Below are 22,820 nucleotides of genomic sequence, written 5' to 3'. Positions count from 1 at the left end.
CCCCCTGCCCCAGACCCCCCCCCCCCCCCCGCCCCCCCTCTGTACACTCTCCACACAACAGACAGTCAGTGTCCCCACAGCCACCTGCGACAGACGGTCTGTTCTTCTCAGCTCACAGTCGTGCTGCTCAGCTTGAAGGCTGTGTGTGTGTGTGTGTGTGAGTGTGTGTGTGGGGGTGGAGGGGGGTCGGGGGGGTGTTAGGCAGGTATACAGGCTGCTTGGACTTTGTGCTGAGTCACGATGATGTCAGGCTGGAAAAGCTGTCGCCACATGACTGAGCTGTTTGACGTCGTGTAAACGCTGTGAACATTGGTTACTTATATAATCTCTGTGTTTGAGATGGAGCTGGGTGTAAAACTGAACCAGTCAGCAAACAGTCATCCAAGAAAATACAGTAGGAAATCATGAAATCATGTTCATTTCTGAAGAGGAAATGCTATGTTTTTATTTTATTATGTTTGGATTTTTTTTCATAATCAAAATGACAAATGTTAATGCACTACATTAGAGACTAGTTTATTTTTTTCTATATTTTATTCCCCAACTTAATAATAGTCTATGAGATAATCAATAAGGAATCAAATCTAGAAGCGATTATTATTATTTTCTCCTGTTCTTACTGGTCCACCATGAACCACGCTCGTACCTACACTACGGTCAATTTAGATTAAACCATAAACCTACTGTAATGGTGCAGGTTCAAGAACTGTGACAGGAAACAGAGACGGGGAGAGAGGAAGCAAACCCTGGATCAAACTGTGGTCTTCACGCTCCACAGTAAGAACGCAGTCCAATCTTAATGACTAGAAACAATTGATTTTGTGCGCTGCCCTCAGTGTGAACGGTCTCATCACTGTTGTGTCCAGTTAGTCACAGAAAGAGCACACATCAGACCACCGTGACCTTTTGTCTTTTAACACAGCTCTTTATTTCCATCCTTTTTTCAGTGCTAAAATGATTCTCAACTCTCAATTTTCAAATGTTTTGCCGTCTAAATAACAAAGAAGATGCTTCAAAATAAAGAACATAGGGGTGAAATTGTGCGAGCAGGTCCAAATTAACTTCTGAAAAGTGAGAGTAATTACTCCAGTTGAACTGGGCTTCCAGCGGCTCTGATGGGAGCGGCGGTGCACATCGATTCTGTCAGAGGATGTGGGGAGAACTCCAGACTCCAGACTCCAGGATCCACGGCTCAGGACACTGTTCTTCTTGTCACTGTCATCACATGACAAGTGTTCCCTCAGTCCCCGTCCAATTAGAAGCCACACTGGACTCAAATCATGAGCGCTGGTCCAGGACCTGTGGCTGAAGAAGGTGGTGGGAAAAAAAGCAGTGGAGGGAAACTGAAAAAAGCAGTGGAGGGAAAAAAGGGTCGAGCTTTTGTTAAACAGGATTCACATTCTGAGTGAGTAATAGATTTTGACTAATTTATTTTTAAATTAAAATCAAAATAGTTAAATCATACTTTCTACTGACCAAATTAGAACTACAAATAGTGAGTTTAGGCCAAAATCTATTCATTTGAACTGAAAATACTTGTATTTTCATTAATACATTTTTATTATCATATTATATATACTGTATATAGTTTTTATAGTATATATATATACATATAGTTATTATCATATTATATATACTGTATATAGTTTTTATAGTATATATATATACTATATAGTATAGTTCTTCTTCGTCTTCTTCTTCTCAGCCCTCATTATTTTAGCCCAGCACCATTGTCCAACATGCTACCACAGAAGGCAGAACATTTTTTTTATCAACTGACAGTAAAAAAAAAAGGAACGAATGAAATGTTGACATTAAGTTATCGACTCAAATAAACAAAAAATCAAACGATTAAGGAGAACATTTCTTCTTCTTCTTCTTCAATCTGATGATTTTCATATTCTCTGCACGGACAAAGGAATGTGGATGTGTGTCAAATCTGGTGGGCAAACGCCCCGGCATGGCATGACCTTTCATGTTAAAACACAAGTCATTCACATTCCGCTGCTAAATGTCACCAAATGTCACCCTTAAGGCCTCTGTACTGCTGCTCGTCAAGTCACAGGCACAGATGTGAAATACCATTCAGACTAAAGGAAGAGTTCTCCGTGTAACGCCACTGCGAGCTTACTCTGCAGTCTGCTGCTCTGCTGTAGACAATGCTAATGCACAACTGCCATGTTGTTCAAGACTGAACCTGCGGTGGGGCCAATTAGGGGCCTGCGGGGCTGAGAGCTGTGAGGAGGTTTTTAGGGAATCAATAGCGATCTAATTTCATGCAGAGCACTGAGCATGGAGAAAAGCCTGCTGATTGTGTTTTTGGGAAACCGGGGTAAATAAGGCTGTTTATTCTTGTATTTACACGTCGCAGAAACCAAACTCTAGTTTAGGAACACAGTGACATCACAGGCTAATTGGAAGACTTGACAAATAGTCTGTCTGCTTTCACAAGGCCGGCGTTAATTCGAGGACGTTGAAATGTGAGTGACGTTTTCCTCCCAAACAGCGTTTTAAAGAGACCATTCCTGTGAAAGGAGGCTGTAAGTGGAGAACGTGTTTCCATTCAGAGTCGAGTCAGGTTCGCTGTGCAGTCTCCGGATGAGAATCGGCCTCTGATGTTTTCACACTTCCAGACAAGCCGAGAATCTCAAGTGGTTGTGAAACACGTTTGATTGACAGTGTTTTGTCACTTCATCACTTTGCATTTGAACCTCAAAACAAAGAGGAAAACGTGTCGGGGCAACTAAGAAGAGTCTTGGAATGTAGCACGAGAGCAGTTAATGGCTGAGAATGCTGGGAAAAAAACAAATCAAGAAAGGACTTTATATGTATGTACACAGGTTGTTGTTGTTGTTGTTGTTATTATTATTCCCTTCGTTTGTTGATGCAAATACAGTATATTCATAAGTCAAGTTGTTTTATTTTCATAATTTCTATAGAGAAAGTAAATTGTTGTTGTTGTTGTTGATGTTGTTCATAATTTCTATAGAGAAAGTAATACTACTTACTACTAACATTTACCACCAATCGACTCAACTCACAGCAAAGGGCCATTCAATGTGTTTATAGCACCATCTGTAGGGAAGAAGGGGCAACTACATTCCAAAAATAAGTATCTGGATACTTTATGATTGTTACATCCTGGTATTTATCAGATGTTCATTTTGTGAAACACTTAACTTTGTCATGTTTCCCCATTAGACAATCTAAAACATAACCGCTCCATTGTTACCAGTGAATCAGATTCAGATTTAAATTCTAATTTTGTTTGTCCATCTGTCCAGGTTTGTGATATTTCCACATCTGTCCTCGGCCTGATTTTTGAATCACAGTTGTTGTTTTTTTGTGACTGAAAGCCCGCTTTTATGATGACTCCATGTCTGGACCTGAGGCCATTAAACCCACCACCTGGTGTCTGCACTATATGGAGCTCGATGTCTTTGTCCCTGTAACTGCTGACCTGACACAAATGCGTTCCCTCCATAATTTCCTCATCATTCTGCTGCCTGCCATGTACCACCTGCTGATGTCACCAGCAGCCCTGGATGCTGGTCCAATCAGTCCCATTCAAATATCACAGCCGACCAGTCCAGTGGCAACGGCACGGTGAAATGATCCGTGTTTTCACGTTCCATTTCTGCTCTCTGGTCGTATCAATCATTGACGTATCTGCTCTAAACTCTGCAGGAAGACAGGATTTGTTTGTAATGCTGACTTTTTATATTTTAAAAGTCACAAACCTTCATGACCAAAGTCAATAGACATTATTCGTTAACTCCTGGGAAACATGATGTGAGACGACCCCTCTTGCGAGCCACCTGAGGATCACGACCCAATCTTTTGGAATCAATACACTAAAGCATCAGTTCTGAGACCGATGGTAGAATTTCAAATAGTACGTGATAATAAATGCTTCATCCCTCAAGCTTTTAAGTCGTTTAAAAAGGAACTTGATTTCAGGTTCAAACAATCCCTAAAAGTAACATTTGTTTGTTAAAAGGATCCAGTAAATACCCTGAGACAGTTAGTTTGTTGGGTTTATTTTTTATTTTTTTCTCTAAGTTTACTAAAACACAAACAGAGTGAAAATAACAGCCATTTTTATCCACCCGGCTCTGCATCGTGACTGTTGGTTTTAATTGTCACCTTCAGGTTTTGCCCACTGTATGTCGCATCTGTAGCTGTCTGCGTGGGAGTTTTTGGAAATGTCAACCTTGGCCCTGCATAAAATTCAAATCTGACCGTAATTATGAAAAATGGCATCGTGTTCACCCTGAAGTGAGGCATCATTATGAGCATGAGTCAGTGACACGGAGGCAGAGATGAGAGAGGCAGAATTAGAAAAAGGGGATGAAGACTGCAGGAAATGTATGAGTATTATTGAAGAAGCGTCAGGTGTTGGCAGCTGTGACTGAGGTGCAGCTGATTTATGTTTGTCTGGTGGGAACATGTGGAGAAAGTTGGGATTAAACTGGATCCTGTGGTGCTGACCGTTCCACGGATCGTATGGCTACAACAGAAGGAAGCAGATAAGATGAAGTGTAGTCTGGGTCTGTGTTCTGACCTCCATGTTGTGGGACACTCGTGGGTGAGGTGATGAAAGGAGCAGGTACTGTTTCAACAGTGTTGTCTGTCTTCAGGGGACGACTCTGAGGAGAGAGCCTTTTGATTTTCATTTTTTTTCAAGTCAGACTTTGATCCTGGTCCTCAAGCTCAGGTCTGACCCACAATTCTGACATGTGAACTGTAAATACGACACATTGCCTGCTCTTTACACCGTTATCGTGTTTGAAAAGCTTTTCCTTTGAAATTCTTTGTCATTTTGATGCAGAAATAAAAGTGGCTTGGAAGTGTCAGACAAAAGGGAAAATAAAATCGGTCTTTCTGTGTCTCTGTGTTGTCACCACTGGACGTCCTGTCTGTTGTCCTGTCTGTTGTCGTGCTCTTTTTCATTACATTAACGACTGCAGACGTGGAGATGAGAAAGTTTGACGTTTGATGAAGAAAAAAGAGAGCGAGCTGAGCTGAACTTCATGTCGTGCAGGTCGTTTCCTTTACTCTAATTGCAGCAGAACATTTTGTTTTGTTGTTCCTCAGTGTTTCTTACATTTTGTTTTGTTGTTCCTCAGTGTTTTTTAGGGTTTTTTTGTTGTTGTTGTTGTTGTTGTTTTTTCTGTTCTTGTTAGCTGAGGTCTGACAAATTCCACCCAGACTTGACAAGGTCTCAGCAGAACAAAACAACAGCAGGGTGAGGTCCATGTTGGAATCTGTCACAAAATGTCTGCTGGTTCTGTGATCTGAAAAGCATTCAGTTTAGGAAAAAAAACAACTCAAACCATGTTTTGATTAAACATTTTCTTTCTCTTTTTTGCTTTTTTTCTTTTCTTATATTTGTGCAAATATAAAAAAGTAAAAACAAGGTGATCCAACTGGGCAACCCAGTATAGAGAAAACTCTCTTGTGATGTTATAAAAGGTCATTCTGTGCAAAGGTGTGGTATGCTTTTAATGGAGTTTTTCACATAAATTATAAAAAATATTTCACAGTCAGATTGAATTAAACATCACCAGTTCTACTCGTAAAGTGGAGGTTGGATTTTTTTTTAATAGTTTTGCAAATGCTTCTTATATAACATCAACAGAAAATGCATTTATTATTATTGTAATTATAGCAGCAGCCAGTGTTGCAGGCGATGTTGAAATTAAAGTAAACAATCTTTGGAAAATTAGGGTTTTATAGTTCTTTGTTTTCACATACTGACTTTGTTACTTCCTCCTGTTCTGCACAAAGAAGCTCATCTTTAATCCATAAACAATAAAAAAAAAGTTAATCAAACTGGGAAAAACAGATGAATTCACTTCAAGTTTCAGAACACATTAGGACAAGAATGAAAGTTTAAAGGCTCTCATACCTTTTATAATTGTTATTTGTCTCCTAGAAAAACAATCCCCTCTCTCCGTGTCTCCGGAGTGAGTCGATGTAGTAATGATAAAATATTTATATGTGCAGAGGTCTAGCCCGCTCTCCCAGCTCTCTCAAAGAAAACCCAAAACATGCTGCAGGGGCTTCATTTCGATGCCTGACACCATCATTGATTTGCAGCCCAGCACCAGCAGAAGCCTCATTTGACAAAGTCATCGGTCTCACTGCTTGGACACACTCAGAGGTTATTTGGCTGCAGCGTGATTTTAGCAATCGGCGCCTGAGAAGAATACTGCTGTTATGTTTGTGTTTGTGTCTGTGTTGACCCCGGATTGTGTGGTAGCTTGTGTGCTCGGAGCTGTTTTTCCTCTTGTCAGAGAAGAGCGGCGTGGATCTGCAGTGACAGAGAACGTGAGTCAGTGGTGTAAACAAGGTGGCGACACCTTCACAGTTCATTTGCAGCGGGTTGAGTTCTGATGAGTCCTGAAGTGACGACAGACACCGGCGTCTGCTGCGAGCTCATCACCGTCGTAGTCTACTCACGTGCTTTTACAGATGCTCAGAATTTTGGGACGTCATCATCATCATCATCATCATCAGGCCACTGTCAGGGAGGAGATGAAGTCCTGTGACACAAAGACAGAATCTATTCCATTCCTTATTAAATAATAAAATGTCTGCAGGTCGTCATAATGGACGGAGTGCTAATGGACTACATTTTCAGTAGTATCATGTTTTAAAAGGCAGGAGTTTCATTCAGTAGCTGGTTTATTTTTATTTTTTTATTTTTTCATCATTATTCACTTTTATTTTTATTTTTTTTATTTTTTTTTCATCATTATTCATCGCATTGATAGTAACATATTTAAATTTTGTGTCACTAGAGGAGGTGAATAAAATCACTCTCCTGTCTGTATGAATAAAGAACCTTTGTTGAGATTTTTTAATTATTATTATAAAATGATCAGTCTATCAATGAGTCGACTAATTATCTCTTCCATCTGTGTGTTCTTCTTCTTTTTTAGAATTCTGCTGAAGTACTCTCATCATCACATCAACAACAGTGAGTATTATATTCATGATAATCTTTCAGTTACTGAAGCAGGATACAGACGTTGACATGTTGTTGAGCCGCTTTGTGATAATGATAAAAGACTACAAGTAAAATTAGTAACATGATCAGTAAAGGGTCTGTATCCAATTATACAATCACAGAAAACATTCTTTTTATTTATTTATTTTTCCCGGGCTGCAGTTCATTAGCTGAAATGGCGCCTCCTGTCTTTTCTTGTTTTTTCCTCACGTTTTCAAATAATAGTGATTTCACTGGATGTAAGGATTTATTTAAGGGATAAGAGTTTTGTTTCACCATGAGCTCTGTCGTGCATCAACACGTGTCACATCGTGAGTTGACCGGTTCTTAAGATGCTCAAGGTCCAAGTGTCAAAGTGCATTATTTATATCCAGGGGTAAAAGGCTGAATGTTTGGTGTCTTCTCTGTTCTTTGTTTATTAAGTCAATTCTTTTTTCTATTTTATAACATTCCATTAATATTCAGTTCATCAGCCTCCATTGTTCCTGCATGTTTCTTCTTTTGTGCTGTGATTCCAGTAAAGCGTGGTTATAAAAGGGCCTCTGTGATTTAAATAACCTTTCAGCGACTCTGACACTTAATCCAGTCCCTGTGCCCCAGTGATCCCGAATGTTTTCGTGGTGTGTTTTGACAAGCTGAATTCATTAAAACATTTCGAGCTTCTTAATAACCTAAATCAAATCTGCTGCATGCTCTGTGAGTCAGAGAGGAAACTACAGTAAATGGAACTAACACAGAGAGCGAGAGAGAGAGAGAGAGAGAGAGGGAGAGAGCACAGTGAAGTATGTCCTTCAATTAAAAGCCACATGTAAATCACCGACACACTGACTGAGTACATTATCTCCAGACACCCAGTGTTTTAAATCAATACCTTTCTTGGCAAATTGATGCTTTCAAATGCTCAGTGTTCATGTCGCTACTTGTAAGCCGCAGTTTAAGTAACGCGTTGATTTCGAAAATGCTAAGAGGAAAGTGCAGTATGTGTTTATTATGAACTGTTTCATTTACATTTATGTATTTATTTTATTTCATTTTGATTTCATATACCTTTACTTGGCTGCTAAAGGAAACCTTAACCAACGCAAACACGAAGCTTTGTGAAGCCATAGTTATTGTACATCAGCATTGAAGACAGAGACTCTTCTGTCTCTAATCTTGAGTTAGTCATAAGAAACTTTCAGTCTCTTGACTAAGTGGTGACTTAGTTTTAGTCCCAGTTTAGTCAGCGTATCTGCTTTGATTTTTTGTTTTACTTGAATTAAAGATTTATTTAAAAATATTTTTTTATTTTTGCTCAACTAAATTTAAATCAGATTTGTTTGACCAAATGCGATGTGTAATATTTCCATGTTTACAACCTGTTTTAAACTCTATTCCTAACAGTATTTGTGGCAGTGTTAAAATATTGATGAGAGGTTAGTTCATGTATTAATGCTTTGGTCTGTTCATCTAAAGTCTGAAGATAAAACAACATATTTGACACAGTTTGTTTTTCCAAATGTCAAAAGTAAAAAAGGTCCAAATGTCCATTCTACCAGACATGTTGTCATCCTGTACTGGAGTCATACCTTTTATTTATTCTACCGCCAGACAAACTTTCTCTGTGAGTCGATCTCTGTTTAGATGTTTGGCCAACAAACACAGTTCTGATTGGCTCAGGCCTGTTTAAACGACAAAACCACTGCAGATTGTATGTTATCCCTTCCAGATTTTTTTTTTTTATTTTTGTTCCTGGACCTTTGGAGAGAAAAGAATACATTGTGTCATCATTGTTTAGTCAGACATAACTTCCTGTTTAGTTTTTGTCTTACAAAAGGCTCTTTGACTGAGACTTTGATGAAAATTGACAAAATGATCCAGATTGACTTGATTTGTTTGCTGTAAAATAGCCAAAGCTTTTGATTTTCACCATTGAATCATGGGAAACTGTGTTTGGTGTGGAGTATACAAGGATCAGATTAGAAGGAAAGAGAATGTGAAGGATTTATTTTTCTAATTTAGTCACCATTTTGTTTGCTTAAGATCTGTATTTTCCCAAATACTGATATTAAAATATATTTTATTTTATATCAGTGAGGAAAATGCAAGTATTCAAATTTTTGGAGGTGAATTTGCAGAAATCCAGAAAACTAAACTAAAAAAAAAAACAACACCAGGCATAAATTCACTATAGCAAAATGACGTAAACACTGTTATACAGTACCTCAGGCACTTAGTAAGAACAAGTGTAAGTCAAACGACTGCTATATAGGCTAACAGAGTACGTTCAGAACATGAAGTACCACGCAGTCAACTGTGGATAAAAAAAGAAGTTGTACTACACTTGTAACTATTTTAGATGGAGGGAAATACACAGCGGATGTGGAAACGGCTCATAATTAAAGTACCAGGGGAATAAATGAATTGAGCATGAAATTGTTCTCCACTATATCAAAAGAATCACTTTGAACTTGTAAGAGAGCCTTGGGAGCTTTTTCAAGATACACTCCAAGATCTGTAGTAGTAGCATTTTTTCATTTTTGCTGCTGAGTTAAAAAAAAAAGGGGAGGGAAAAAAAAGAGGCGAAAGTGGAGAAGAAACGACGTCTCTGTTCTGCAGAAGAGGACGAGGGAGAGTGAGGAGCTGAAAGGGGAGAAGCATTTGGTACTAAAATTAGTATGAATTTGAGTTGAGCAACACATAACTTCCATTGTGTTTTACTTTCAGGATTACATGTCAGTACTGCATATAGACGTGGTCAAGACGAGCTGCAGACGTTCACTGCGAATCACAATAATCTAACCAGATTGTCTGCTCTCACTGTTTCCAAACCTGTTAATCTCCTACAGTTCCATACACGACATATGGCATTTTGAAAAATGTTTCAAAACAGAGGAAACAATCCCGTAAAGTAGAGCTCCGTGTTGATGCCTGACATCAGAGAAGATTGGCACCACTGCTATAAGCTGACAACAAACCTACAGTGACTTCAGCAGAAGGTCGTGCTGTTGGCTAACAGTAGCAGCTACTGTTAGCTAAACAGTCTACAATTCAAGTCAGTTAGCCAGTGATTGGCCGCAGGACGTTATCAGGTCTGATGACACAGTTTTTACTGCGACATTTGAACGGCAGGGTCACCAGTTGACATTAACAACATGTTAGCATGGATTCCTTTTCACCTTGTCCCTGTGAGTTATGACAGTCGGGCTCTTTAACACCACCTGAGCGTCACTGAAATGTCAGGGCCGACCTGAGTATTGTTGCTGACCGTGTTCGTTCCCTTTATGAACACTGTGTTCACGATGGTCGCTTCCAGCAGGATTAGCTGCCATGTTTCACAGCTCACCTCGTCTCTACTTGGTTTATCAAACAAGACAGCGATTTCACTGTGCTTTCATGGTACTCACTGTCACTTGGTCCGAATCACAGAGAGCTCCTGGAACATGTGGTGGACCCGTGGGTTTGTCTGTCTAAGCCTTTTCTTGTTAAATCTGTGTCACAATGAATAAGAGCAGAAGAGAGGGAGATACTGGGGTTGGTCAAAAACTCCCAAGACCCATGCTGTGATTCAAATGGTGTCTCATTTTTTTCATTATACTTTTTTTCTGTTTTTATCTCATTTTTTTCATTATACTTTTTTTCCGTTTTTTTTTTTTCCGTTGTATTTTTGTTAAGTGATAAGCTTCTCAAAAAACATGATGGAAATTTCAATAGAATTTAATTCCCGAGAGGTTAAAGAGGTTAAAGAGGTTGTGTGAAAGACACACCACACACAGAAGTTTCTAACCGTGTGAAGAATATGTAGCAATTCTTTTTATTTTTAAAATTAATGTTTGAATTTCAATTTGTCCTTCAACTCTTCTGCCTTGCCGTCATAGCGTTAGCTGGGTGCAGCTAATGGTGAGTACGGTCAAATAAACTTGAATAGTCAGAGAAAAATGGTTCAAATTTTTAATAACATTTTCATTGGATATTTACAGTGAAGAGTGAAAAGATTCCTCCTGTCTTTGGTTGTAGTCAGGAGGAAAAGTTATACGAATGTCATTTTTTATGATTCTTAAAGTTCTTTCTTCTACAGGCGTAGAATCATGAGAGTAAATTCACAAGTTGACCTGTTAGCTGTTAGCAAGATAATTGAGGTCAACTATGCTCTAATTGTTTATAAATCAGATCCATGCATGTTCCATGTTTTGTTGTCATTCGATGGCGGTGTTAATGTTAAAATGCTATTATTAACCTGTTACTTTCGGGCCAAAGCCTCTGTAGAGAACAGTGACTCTGTATGTGTTTGTTCCCCCTTGACAAAGTGGATTTGGTCCTAATTCAGTTGGACTAATGTGCTTTGTATTTTTCTAATGTCAAAAAAAGGCACAAATTGCTAAGCTGCAGAGCTAAGCTTCAACCATCTGCTCCCACCACACAGAAACACTTTCTCCTCCATGTCACGACAACAGGCAGATGCATGAGTGAGTGTGTGTGGACACACGTGCGCTCTTGATTAACTTAGCCAGAGCTGACCTCATACCAAGGCCTCGCATTTTTGCAGCAGCTGCTGTTGCTTTGGCGGTGGCGGGCCTCGGCCAACAGATGGCTGAGGCAGTGGTTGAGACAGATTCATTTGTCCCTATAAACAAAGTTGTCACCATCAACCGGCCGCCCGCTGACACCAGACAACCAAAAAATTTTCCCCCCGGCCCCCCACCCCCCCCTGTGCCCCCCCCCCCCCCTCCTTTATGCTACGGGGAGCACATTCATTTACACTTTTATGTATAACCCATTATTTATGAGACAGTGGCTCTGTGTGTGTGTGTGTGTGTGTGTAATTAATAAGCGCTGTTAATTGTAAATAATTTCAAATTAAAGAGATGTTTTGATGATGGTGATTAGGGTCGCGGAGCACATACCTGCCATGGTTGGTGTAAACTGTCAGGCCACATTCTGTCTCTGTTTAACGAGCAAAGCCGTGGTTCAGGCTGTATACTGTAGGTGATGGGGGCCGGGGTCTTTTTACTCAGTCAGCCAGAGTTTATGTCTGCAGTTGAACTGCTACAGCGGTGAAAGGACACCGTCTGTTGTCATACATCTTCTAAACTAGTGGAACAAAGCGTCAGTGTTATCAGCAGTGGAGGGGAGGGGGGGGGGGGGGGGGGGGGGCGTGATGTCACGCTGGGGTCTCTGCACGTTTTAAGTTTTTCTTACAAGCAGGAGCACTGTGACCTTTAGCAGCGCACAAGCAAATAACAGCAAATAACAGCCACCAGCAGATGACACGATGGCTGCATTTCTCTTTCTTGCATCTCTTGGGATAAACTTACGTCACACATCAAACTCCTGTCAAACACAACCAGTTTAGTGGTTGTAACCTTTTGAAGTCCTGTGTTACCGGCGCTGGTAAAAAAGAATTCTCTGCTGCTCACATCCTGGGCAGCAGTGACGGCTTTAGACTGGGATGTATCCAGGAAATAAACTCGTCTTTATACGAGCATGTGTTTACCTTAAAGCCCAATCACAACTAAAAACACTTTGATATTAAAAATACACATTAGACCGACGACACTGAGATGCCGCAGGTTCTGCTACAGGCACATTTACGCAGCTACAACAAATAGAGGGAGTGCAGCTCATGAACTAGAGACTTTTCCAACAGGATTTAACACTCAACCTCAACAAGGGAGAAAGTCAGAGAGAAAGAAGTATTTGAATGATCAGTGAAGAATTTCCTACATTAGATGTTAGAGGCAAGAAGGGAAGAAGAAGAAGGAAAAAATGTTAAGCCAGCTTTCATTCCGTCAATCCTGAACTGTTTCAGGAGCTGCTTCAGAAAAGCCCCTCAGAGAGCGGCCGTGTTCTGTTTTCTTAAGACTCAACACCAAAGTCAAATCACAAAAAGCTATAATCTGTGGCTTCGAGCAGTTACTCTCTGTCTGACGGCAGCAGCAGCAGCAGCAGCAGCAGCAGCAGCAGCAGCAGCTCATATGAGGACTGCAGTTGCATATCAATGCAGACTGACCACATCGTGACTTCCACTGCTTTCATTGATATATATATATATATATATATTTATATGTGTGTGTGTGTGTGTGTGTGTGTGCGTGTCTCCATCTCAGAGCTAGAGAGAGGGAACATTCAACATTCTGCTGTTTCCTGCTGTTTTTCGCTCATGCAGTGAGGAGTAAGGAGACTGCTGTAATTTTGAGATGATAACAGCACTGTCAGCATGTGTGGGAGTAAGTATTAGGGTTAGCTGGTGCAAAAAGCAACATCTTGTTGGTAAATGATGGCTGTGCATGACAGCGGGGTGGCTGTGGCCAGGAACAGTCCGTCAGCACTTCCCAGAATGTTCTGTGGTGGTTGGTCTGTGGAAGTGGAGGCCTCGGCTCCCACCACACCCTCACGTGTGTGTCTGCAGGACTGTCGGGCTGCTGAACATGAGCAGCGTCACGGTTTTATCTCTGACAGTGGTTGTACTTTTCTCTGAACCCTTGTTTAAGTGTCCGGTTCTTAAAATAAGCGACATCATCTTGTTCCCAGGAGAGGGCAGGACAGGAGCCGCAGCTAAGTGGACGCCGCTGTCATACATGAAGCGGAGTCTGTGACTCAGCCATGTATCCAACATGGTGGCGACTGTTTATGCCCTAAGTGGCGGTCATGGTGGGAAACCTTTCCACCGCTTTTGTGTCTCCGTGCGTCATTCAGGGCCCCTGCATCGCTTGAGCTGCACCTCAAATGAGAGCCTTCTGGGGCTAAATAAAGGCGGCCGAGCCTTATGTAACCCTGCTCTCAATGCGCAATAACAGTACGCCGAGTAAAAATTAGAGTCACAACTTTTGCTTGTTCTGAAAATAGCACAAGGGCGTCACTCTGACAGGCGCCACCAGATGGGGGGGTTGTGTGTTTTCACCTCATTCTTTTTTTAAATGTCCTGTCCCTATGTTTACACAAAGTTTAAAACAATGTCTTCTATTCAGTTTCACTAAAATAACCCTGAGCAGCCAAAATTCAAAAGGTTGGTCTAGTTTTCTTTTTTTTCCAAAAGGTTGGTCTTGTTTTCTTTTTTTCTTTTTTTTTGTCCCTTTGTCGCATTGTCGGTGCTAGGAAGCTAACGCTAATGGAGCACTAATGGAGTTTTGCTTTGAACACACAGACCTAGGGGCAGGGTGGTGTTTAATGTGTTAATTCGGCGAAGGCGATCAAGTGGGAGCTCGCTGCAGAGAGCTGACCAGATCACAGACAATTACACCACTTAGAAAGATGAAAGGGCAGGAAGACGAGGCTGAGGAGGAATGGCGGCCATTACGGTGGGAGGGAAGAACGAGGCGTCGGGACATGAAAGATACAAAATGTTTAATTCAAAACACAATCGTTGTACAAATTAAAAAGTCAGTAAACAAAATCCAGTTGCTGCCTGCTTTGTTTAGGCTCCGAGAATATGTTTCATGTTTGTGCTCCATTAGAGTTGCATCAGCAAAGTGTGAAATTAAGGACATAATTGAAACCGTCCTCCTTTAATGGAAAATACTTATTGGTTTGTGCTACTTATCCATCTGCATCTCTCCTGCTCTTATACACAGCAACCGGCTGCTCTCGTCTACATGACTTTCTGTTGTTAGGCAACAGAACAAGGAGCGAACACGGACCATTTAAACCACACATTAACCAGAGATCACTCCCGAGCCATTCACAATTTGCTGCAGTGAACAGTCGAAGGCCTGATTTTTGCCATAATGTTTATATCAGTGCCAGATACACAACACGGACGACTGAGGTCGATAAAAGTGGTTTTAAAGACACAGTTTTCAGTCTCAGTCTGTTAGTAAATAGGCAACGTGCTACTTAATTTTCTCCCCTGTAGTTGGCGCTGTGACTGCATGTGAACATGCTTTTCTTTTGTCTTTAATTTGGGAAAATTAATTTTGGAATTTTACCAATTTCTTAAATAATAATTGACCCTACAACATGGTATAAGTACTGGTTGGTTTTCGTAAATTCAGCGTAAGCTGTTTGGTGGATTTATGATGGATTGTTTTTCATGTGAAGGCCAGGGGGCGCTGAGCTGGTTGACAGTACTGACAGCAAAGGGGAAGAAACTGTTCCTGTGGCGGAGGTTCTAGAGGGAAGTGTCTCAAAGAGATGATGACCATGGAGAGTGATGGTTTATATAATATTTATATTAACATATATAAATACTATATAATACTGTCACTCCTATTGTTCGCCTCAGGCTATTTTTACTGTGTTTTTGACATAATCTCACCTTTATTTCAGTTAGATGTTGTTCAACTAGAAATTCCAGGTCTGCTGACTTAACTCACCAGAAGAAATTTAATGAAAGAAATCTGAAAAATCAGCCTCCTCCAAACTCTCGTATTTAAAAATAATAATAATAATGAGTTTCCTGCTTTTTTGTTGTTGTTGTTTTTTACAACCTGACATTCTCCTGAGTCAAAGACATCTTGTCTGCCCTGCTATAATAACAGCAGTTAGACAGAAAACAAGCCCCGTCCCCTGCCTGCTTCTCAGACACAGAATCGAAGATGGCTTGAGAGGACGTGTCTGCAAGCACCACTGACAACACCACGCACGACAGCTGAACTAACACGCCTGCTCCGTCACCGCCTGCTGACGCTGCTGATAATGCTGCTGTTGCTGCTGCTAATGCTGCTGTTGCTGCTAATGCTGCTAATGCTGCTGTTGCTGCCGTCACACGAGAAATAATCTAGTTTGGAGAACTTCAGCTAGTCCTGCAAAAAAATAAAAAAATTAAAATAAATCTTGATGACCTCTCAACTCTTGGAATAGGCTGCTGTCACCTGGCTGGTAATTACCTGCCAGTCAGGCCAGTGGATCGACCAGCAGGGGGAAAAAAAGGATGGCAGGCAGAGAACTAGTCACAGAGAGAAAAGGCAACAGGAGGAGGTAGAGGCTGATGTGAATGTAGAGAAGAGAGATGCTGTTAATGAGGCCAGTGGAACACACACAGCTGTCAGAGCAGCAGACACAGAGTGGGATGGTCAGAGCTGTTTTTTACACACCCTTGTTGGTGTCATTTGACGCCCAATTGAAAATCTTTTGGTTTGGAGACAACACTGTGTCCCATTTAAGTGCCTTGATATTCTATTCTGATATTTGCCTTTTTGTAGCAGACAACCTGACAAGCGCTCACTGCTGTTGAGCTGATGGACAGAGATACAGCAGAGGCCGAGGGCAAAGCAGTCATTTAGAAACAGACAAAAGACAATTTTAAAAAGGTTTTGAATTGTTTCTACGTCTCACTTTGTGGGACGAGAAAGACTTTTCCATGATGAGTCACAGCCTCTCCACATTGTCTTCTTCTGACTGATTCATTATTCAGGTCCAACCATCAATGCTGAGTCTCTCTGTTCAGTCTTGAATTTCTGTTGCTGTCTCTTGGTGTGTGTTCGTTCATGGAGGGAAAGAAATCTCTCTCCGTGACTTTCATGACTCTTGAATTTTTTTATTTTATAAAAAAATAACACAGATCGTCTCCTCCTGTTCCTATTCTGTTAAAAAACACCACCAAGGAGAGAAATATAGTATTTTATTTTCCTTCGAGACATTTCAAGATAAATGCAGGATAACGTATTTGTTGTAGTATTTGTTTGTAGCTTGATGATTGTACTGTAATACTATATTATTTCGATGACTGAATTAGCCTTAGCATGTGTAAATAAAATCACCAGGTGTAAAAATAACGCTTTGACATTTTAAAACGATTTGTGTGTTTTCCTAAAGCAGCTGTGACAGCTACTTTGAAGGTAAAAATAATTCCTCTGTCACTTTAGAAAATAACATTCTTAAGGAACAGTATTTTATATTAAGGTGTCTCAAACTCTCAGCCAGTGGCCCACTTTTGACCCACAAACCACCAACATGCATCCTGCAAATGGATGTCAGTTTAATGGCATTCGACCCCCTGCTGTTAGTTTTTGGCCCTTCATTGACAAGATACTCCAAGTACTTTATACTACAGGTTTTTACCTAATCAAGTCTGGAATCAAACCAACAACTCCCTCCCATTGTAAGACCCTTGCGGTACCCACTGAGCTACAGGCAGCGTTGTGAAACGGTGTTCTACCCTTCATGTCTGCTGCCCATGGAAAGCAGTTGTAAAAGAGAGTGTTTTGAATCTCACTCTCAGTCGGCGCTGGTCTCTCCACAACACAAAGGCCACACTGATCTCATCTGATCACTGCTGTGTGTCTGCAGCCTGCTAGCTGTTGTTGCCTGTGCCTCCTGTGATCATTTGATTTGCATTGTTGTGTTTATCTTGTTTTGAATCTCACTCTCAGTCGGCGCTGGTCTCTCCACAACACAAAGGCCACACTGATCTCATCTGATCACTGCTGTGTGTCTGCAGCCTGCTAGCTGTTGTTGCCTGTGCCTCCTGTGATCATTTGATTTGCATTGTTGTGTTTATCTTTCCTCTCGCCTCCTAGCCTCACTCGCCGGTCTGATCAATGAGAGACTGTCACGTTCACACAGTTTCCGCGCCCGTCCCTACTGCACACTGAGGCGTCTTTGTAAATGACTGCTGTTCCACCTTCACATGTAGAACGCTTGTTACGCTATCACCCAGTCCTGGAACGACAACGTTTTTGATCCTTCTTTTGTACTTTAAACGGCATTTATATCTACAGTTGAAGCAGCTTAGCTCACACCAGAATGTGAAGAAGAGCTTCTGCCTGGACGCACTCTTCATATCCTCGCAGGTCCCTGATGAGAGGAGACATTTTATTAATGTATCCAACGAGTTACTTACAATTCCAGCGTTGAGCAGCTGACCTTACTTTGAAGCTCTGGACTGGTTCGTGTGTTTCTGTAATATAAAAGACAGACTGACATTAACCCTGGTCTGACCCTGTCTCTACCTGCTTGAAGTCCAGACTCACACTTGCTTTCACTTTCACTTTGGCAGCTTCAATTATTTTCTTCTTCTTTTTCTTAAACATTGATCCCTAGCGCTTCTGTTGGATTGGGACCTGACTGGAACAGGTCAGCAAAAGGTTCTCAGAGTTGCAAAAAGAGGCCGATTTTAATCATTTAACTAATTCACCTCTGAATGAGACACCTACTACTGGACATAAACTGTTAATGCAGCCCCCTGATTAAAAAAAAACACAAAAACATTTTTATTGTTGTGATAAACATTTTGTAAATGTTCAATCACAGGATGGAAGAAACTCAGTATGAAAACAGTAACACTGCTTTGCTCCTTTTTTGGCAGCTTCTCAGCCTGAAATCAGTCAGACAGGAAGCAGGTGGACCAACTGAGGATCTCTGACCTGTGGTGGACTGGACACACCTGGTGGAGCTGCGGACCAGACGGACTGGACGGATCATTGGTGCCAATGCAAGTGATGACAGGAGAAGTGAGTGGAACTGGTGGACTGGAAACAAGAGTTTGATCCATGTGTTCCCATGGCTGAAAATGAATACAGAGAAAATAGAACAGGACAACGAAGAATTCACAAGAGTAAAGTTGAATTTAAATAAGAGATAAACACAATTGTTATAAATCAGTGTTTAAATCTAATCCCCTCTCCTCTGGGGTCGTACTTTCCTCCGTCCCTGTTGTAGTTTTTGTCCTAATGATGCGAAGCACAGCTCCATTTTGTTCTGCACCGTTGCTGGCCAATTGAAATGATGAAAAATCCTCTGATTGTCACTTTCCTCACTTAATGTTCACAATTGTTCATTGGAGCCAGCGCTCTAGGAAAAGGACACTTCATTTCAGGCCACTGAAGAGTTTAGATCTGTTCGCCCCATCACTGCCATCTCCACATCCTCTGCTTTTTATCCTCCGTCTCATTATGACTGCTGTTCCCTTCCTTCCTTGTTCTGCTTGGCTTGGCCGCTGACAAGCCGAGCATAATGGAGATGGGTTGAAATGGCCGTGAGCGTCAGCCCCTGAAGCACGGAGATATGAAAAAGCAGAGGAGCCGAAAGGAATTATGGTAATAGACTCATTTGGACTTATGATAGTTGGGATTTGCTGCTTCTCTGTGTCCTTTTTCATTCTGTCTAGACAGATGCTTACAGGGCATGATGGGAAATGGTTGATAGGCATTTATTTGGAGAAGGGCAGGATGTTCACTTGGACTGAATGGTTAATTAGTGAGATTCATATATATTTACCAGATGGACACCACCGGGAGCACTGTTGCCTCGTTTTTATAAACTAATAATACACACGGTACCATGTTGGAATCAGTGCATCCATAGTCATAAATGTTCCTGTCATGGTTTCATATCTGAAGGTCCTGGGTTCGAGCCTCACATGAAACTTGGCGTCTTTAGGGGGCAGCCTGTTGCATCACATCTGCTGTTAAGTCCAAATTATTACTATTACATGTTCTTGTCCAATCTCTGTTTCTCTTTTATCTTATGCTTTGCCTCCATCAGTGCAAAGGGGCAACTTTTTATTTAAATCAACGCTAGTTTACAGTGGCTGCATTGTACATCCGTCCCTCTGTCACTCACTCTCTCCCACACTTTCACATATGGCAGCGCAGAATAAATTGTCGCACATGTGTTTGTTTTACAGATCTGCTGAGGGTAAACAGAAGGGGAGGGAACCTGTGGGGGCGTCAGCAGGTAACTGAATTTGAAGCCAAAGAATGCAGTGGTGATCGATCAGCTGCCGTTTGTGTCGTCGCGAAGGTAACAAACTTTTTTTTTTTACACACTTCACTCTCTTAGAAAAGGAAACAATATAACACAAACACCTCAAAGCTATCACTCCAGAATGTGTGATATTACAAACACTGAGGGAATCGTTAGCTTTAAAAAGAGCGTCCAATAGAACATTAGATAAAAAAAAATTAAAGCCAGCTAGCTCAAGAAATTCAGTCTTCATGTTTAGACTCCTAAAAAAAAATTAAAGCCAGCTAGCTCAGGAAATTCAGTCTTCATGTTTAGACTCTATTACTTAATAATTAAGCCATGTTTATTTTCTGTGCATCTTTTCCAGCAGGATATTTTCCAGGAGTCGACTGTTCATTACAAATGCCCTCTGCTTTGAAGTGGATTAACAGTAATATGAGCGGTGTTTATGGATCTGTGATTAACGACGCCGCTCCCTGCCTACACACTCCTAAATGCAATATGCATGCATTGTTTTTATTTTCCCCTCATTTCCTCAGTGACTCTTGAACGGACTGCTACTAATTACACGGGCAGCCGAATGAAAAATACAAATCGTTTCTGTGCATTGGATTTGCATTTAATGTCACTTCATTTGAGGCTTGATGAAAAAGCGAGTGAAGATCCATTTTCCCAGGGATTTGTTTGTGGAGAAAGCGTAAACACCGGCTTCTACAGAGTAGAGCTGGAGAGCTTTTGCTGAACTCAACTGAACTTATTAGAAGTTTTCAATTAGAGGCTGATTAAAGACTGGGGCGACTGCAGAATCAGAAAGTCTCCAGCCAATCAGGGCTCTCCATCATCATTCACTCTGGTTGCAGTCGAAAGATGAATGAGAGGCGCTAATGAATGGCTCCGTGAACTGCAGTGCCAAGTGAAAACAGGAGTGCTGAATTGTGCTTTCACTACAGAACTGTATGTTTCTGATACACTCGACAATACCTTATAAACTACAGTAGACCATGAACACAGTCTTTAACTTCTACAGACATGGGGGTCAATCTCTACGATATTGTTGTATGAGATGTTGCCCTAAAAAAGTTTGAATTAGAGGATTGAAAACCTAACCTCCGAGCCTGTTTTCAGCAGCTCCTAAGTGACAGGAAAGACACAGTGAAGCACAACTAATGTTTTCTAAGGGTTTGATGGTGGGCTGGTTGGAACCCTCACTCAGGTGTTCCTCCGGGAACAATTTTTAATCGTGTGTGACTTCAGTGTGGGTTATTTTAATTCTCTGCTCTGCACCTGCCTGTCTTTCAGAATAATTCGATGGGAGAAAAGGATTGGAGAAAATAGCCACAGGTTTTAAAGCCTGAGGGGCTGCTGCAGGATGGACAGCCCCCCCAAGGAACCTAAAGGAACCTCCTTCTTTCCCGAACACATTCAGTGATAATGAGACAGAATATATATGAAGAAAATAAATATGACACATGTGGAACTATATTTAAATATAAAAAACATGGAAAAGGAAAAGAACCAAAGTGACCACAGTTAAAAAACACATACAAATCAAGAACCACAGTTAAATATAAAATAAAGAAATTCAAACATACATATGTATATAAACTGGTACTCTGGTGAACACAAATTAGACAAGTGTTTAAGTAAAAGTTAAACCAAAACATTTTTCAATAATGTTTTTTTTTAAACTGAAAACACACTTTTTCATTCACATCAAATACTTTTCATGCTCGGCTTTTGAGATTTTGAATTTCTAAATATCCTTTCATTTTGCAAAAGAAAAAAAATACATGGATGCATGAAAATATTAAATTACGAATAAGAAAAATGAAGTGGGCAACACGAACAAGAGTGTGGTCCAATATCGAGGAGACAGAACTGACAGCAGAGATTTGTACAAATGCCCACAGACAACACACATCAAACACGACACCACAACAAAACACGAACCGGTTTTAAAAGTAATGCAAATCTGACATGTGCTGCGAAAAGACAAATAATTCAAAAAAGTAAAACTGTCTCTGAGTTTCAAGTCAATAAAAACAAACATTTTTGTCTGAGGACACAATACTGAGCCATTAATCACTAGTGTAACGTGAAGACGTTTCTATCAAATGAATTCAATATGTGACAAACTTCTAAAAGACTTTAGCTTCAGCTTCAATGTAGAAGTTTCTGGAGCAGCATCTGCCTCCTTCACTGACCAAAGTTTTCAGTGGAATTCGTTTGCACTTTGTGAAACAGCCAAAACCAACACTGTGTTCTATTTTCACTCTGATGCTGTTTGTTCAGTGATGTCAACTCGTCTCATCTGCTGGCATATTGTCTCCTCCCACTCACCGCCTGACTGACATGCTGTTATCACCACTTCCTGTTTCCAGCAGGGAGTCATGGGTAAATCACACAAACTTCTCAGATATATTTTTGTTGTTGTTTTTCTTTTACTTCTTCCATTCACTAAATTGACTCTATTTAACTCCCCTCCAGCCCCCACTGTCCTCTCTGCGCCCGAGGGGTTGAAGTTGGCGTGAAAGCCTCATGTCTATGACAACAGGATCCTGCCAAAAGTCTTCTGCAGAATCTTACAATCCCTCTCTACACATGTCTTTATCCAAGGCCTCATTATCCCCAGGCTCTGGCAGTCATCAACTGCACTGCAAACATCCCCCGGAATCAACTGGGATCAGGAATAAACAGATTGTGAGCATTCCAGTCCACGGGGGAGGTCCGTATATTTATGTATGTATTTATTTTACAAGACTCGAAGTACAGCTTTGTGAGAGGGAAGAGTATATTTCTGTATAGCACCAGCTGTATACTGTACAATGAAGCATCTTCATATACAGAAGGTATTAACACACATTGTCTTTACTGACACTACTGACATGCAGTTTATACTATAATCCTATATTAATACTATAATCAAGATTCTTCAGTCTTTCAGTAGAAAACACAAAATGATTATTTGCTTGTTAATTTTGATTCCCTGTGTGTATCAGACCCAGAGACTGACTTTTGCTAAGTTTGCTGTTTATGCACCAATGCCTTCTTAAGGTGTAAGTTTCTTTGTGGACAACCTGTGGTCAGAAGAGTCAGCAAATATAGAAAGTCAGAACAAAATATACTTTTTTGGTACGACAACTTTTGATCACCCTTAAATACTATACCAACAACATCCTGAACAAATCTCTGGAAATAAAAG

The 22,820-nt window shown here is 40.7% G+C and overlaps 1 long non-coding RNA gene across 6 annotated transcripts in view; it reads left to right on the top strand.

Annotated features, from left to right (window-relative positions):
- Positions 1–22,738, top strand: part of LOC103383617 (uncharacterized) — a 94,093-nt gene extending 71,355 nt beyond the window's left edge. For 3 of the 6 annotated variants that reach the window (XR_001760468.2, XR_522025.3, XR_003050661.1), the window contains exons 3-6: positions 6,948–6,985; positions 18,240–18,384; positions 20,918–22,012; positions 22,106–22,738. This is a non-coding gene — a long non-coding RNA (uncharacterized LOC103383617). Of the gene's footprint in view, positions 1–6,947; positions 6,986–18,239; positions 18,385–18,877; positions 18,970–19,559; positions 19,676–20,917; positions 22,013–22,105 lie in introns of all 6 variants that reach the window. The other 3 variants (XR_003050663.1, XR_003050662.1, XR_003050664.1) reach the window with 3 other exon arrangements.
- Positions 22,739–22,820: the final 82 nt, after the last annotated feature.

The sequence above is a fragment of the Cynoglossus semilaevis genome, chromosome 9 (genome assembly GCF_000523025.1).
Source record: "Cynoglossus semilaevis isolate Cse_v1.0 chromosome 9, Cse_v1.0, whole genome shotgun sequence".
Classification (NCBI taxonomy): Eukaryota; Metazoa; Chordata; class Actinopteri; order Pleuronectiformes; family Cynoglossidae; genus Cynoglossus; species Cynoglossus semilaevis.
Note: the sequence above shows the minus strand (reverse complement) of the source record. Positions and strands in the feature narration are given on the sequence as shown.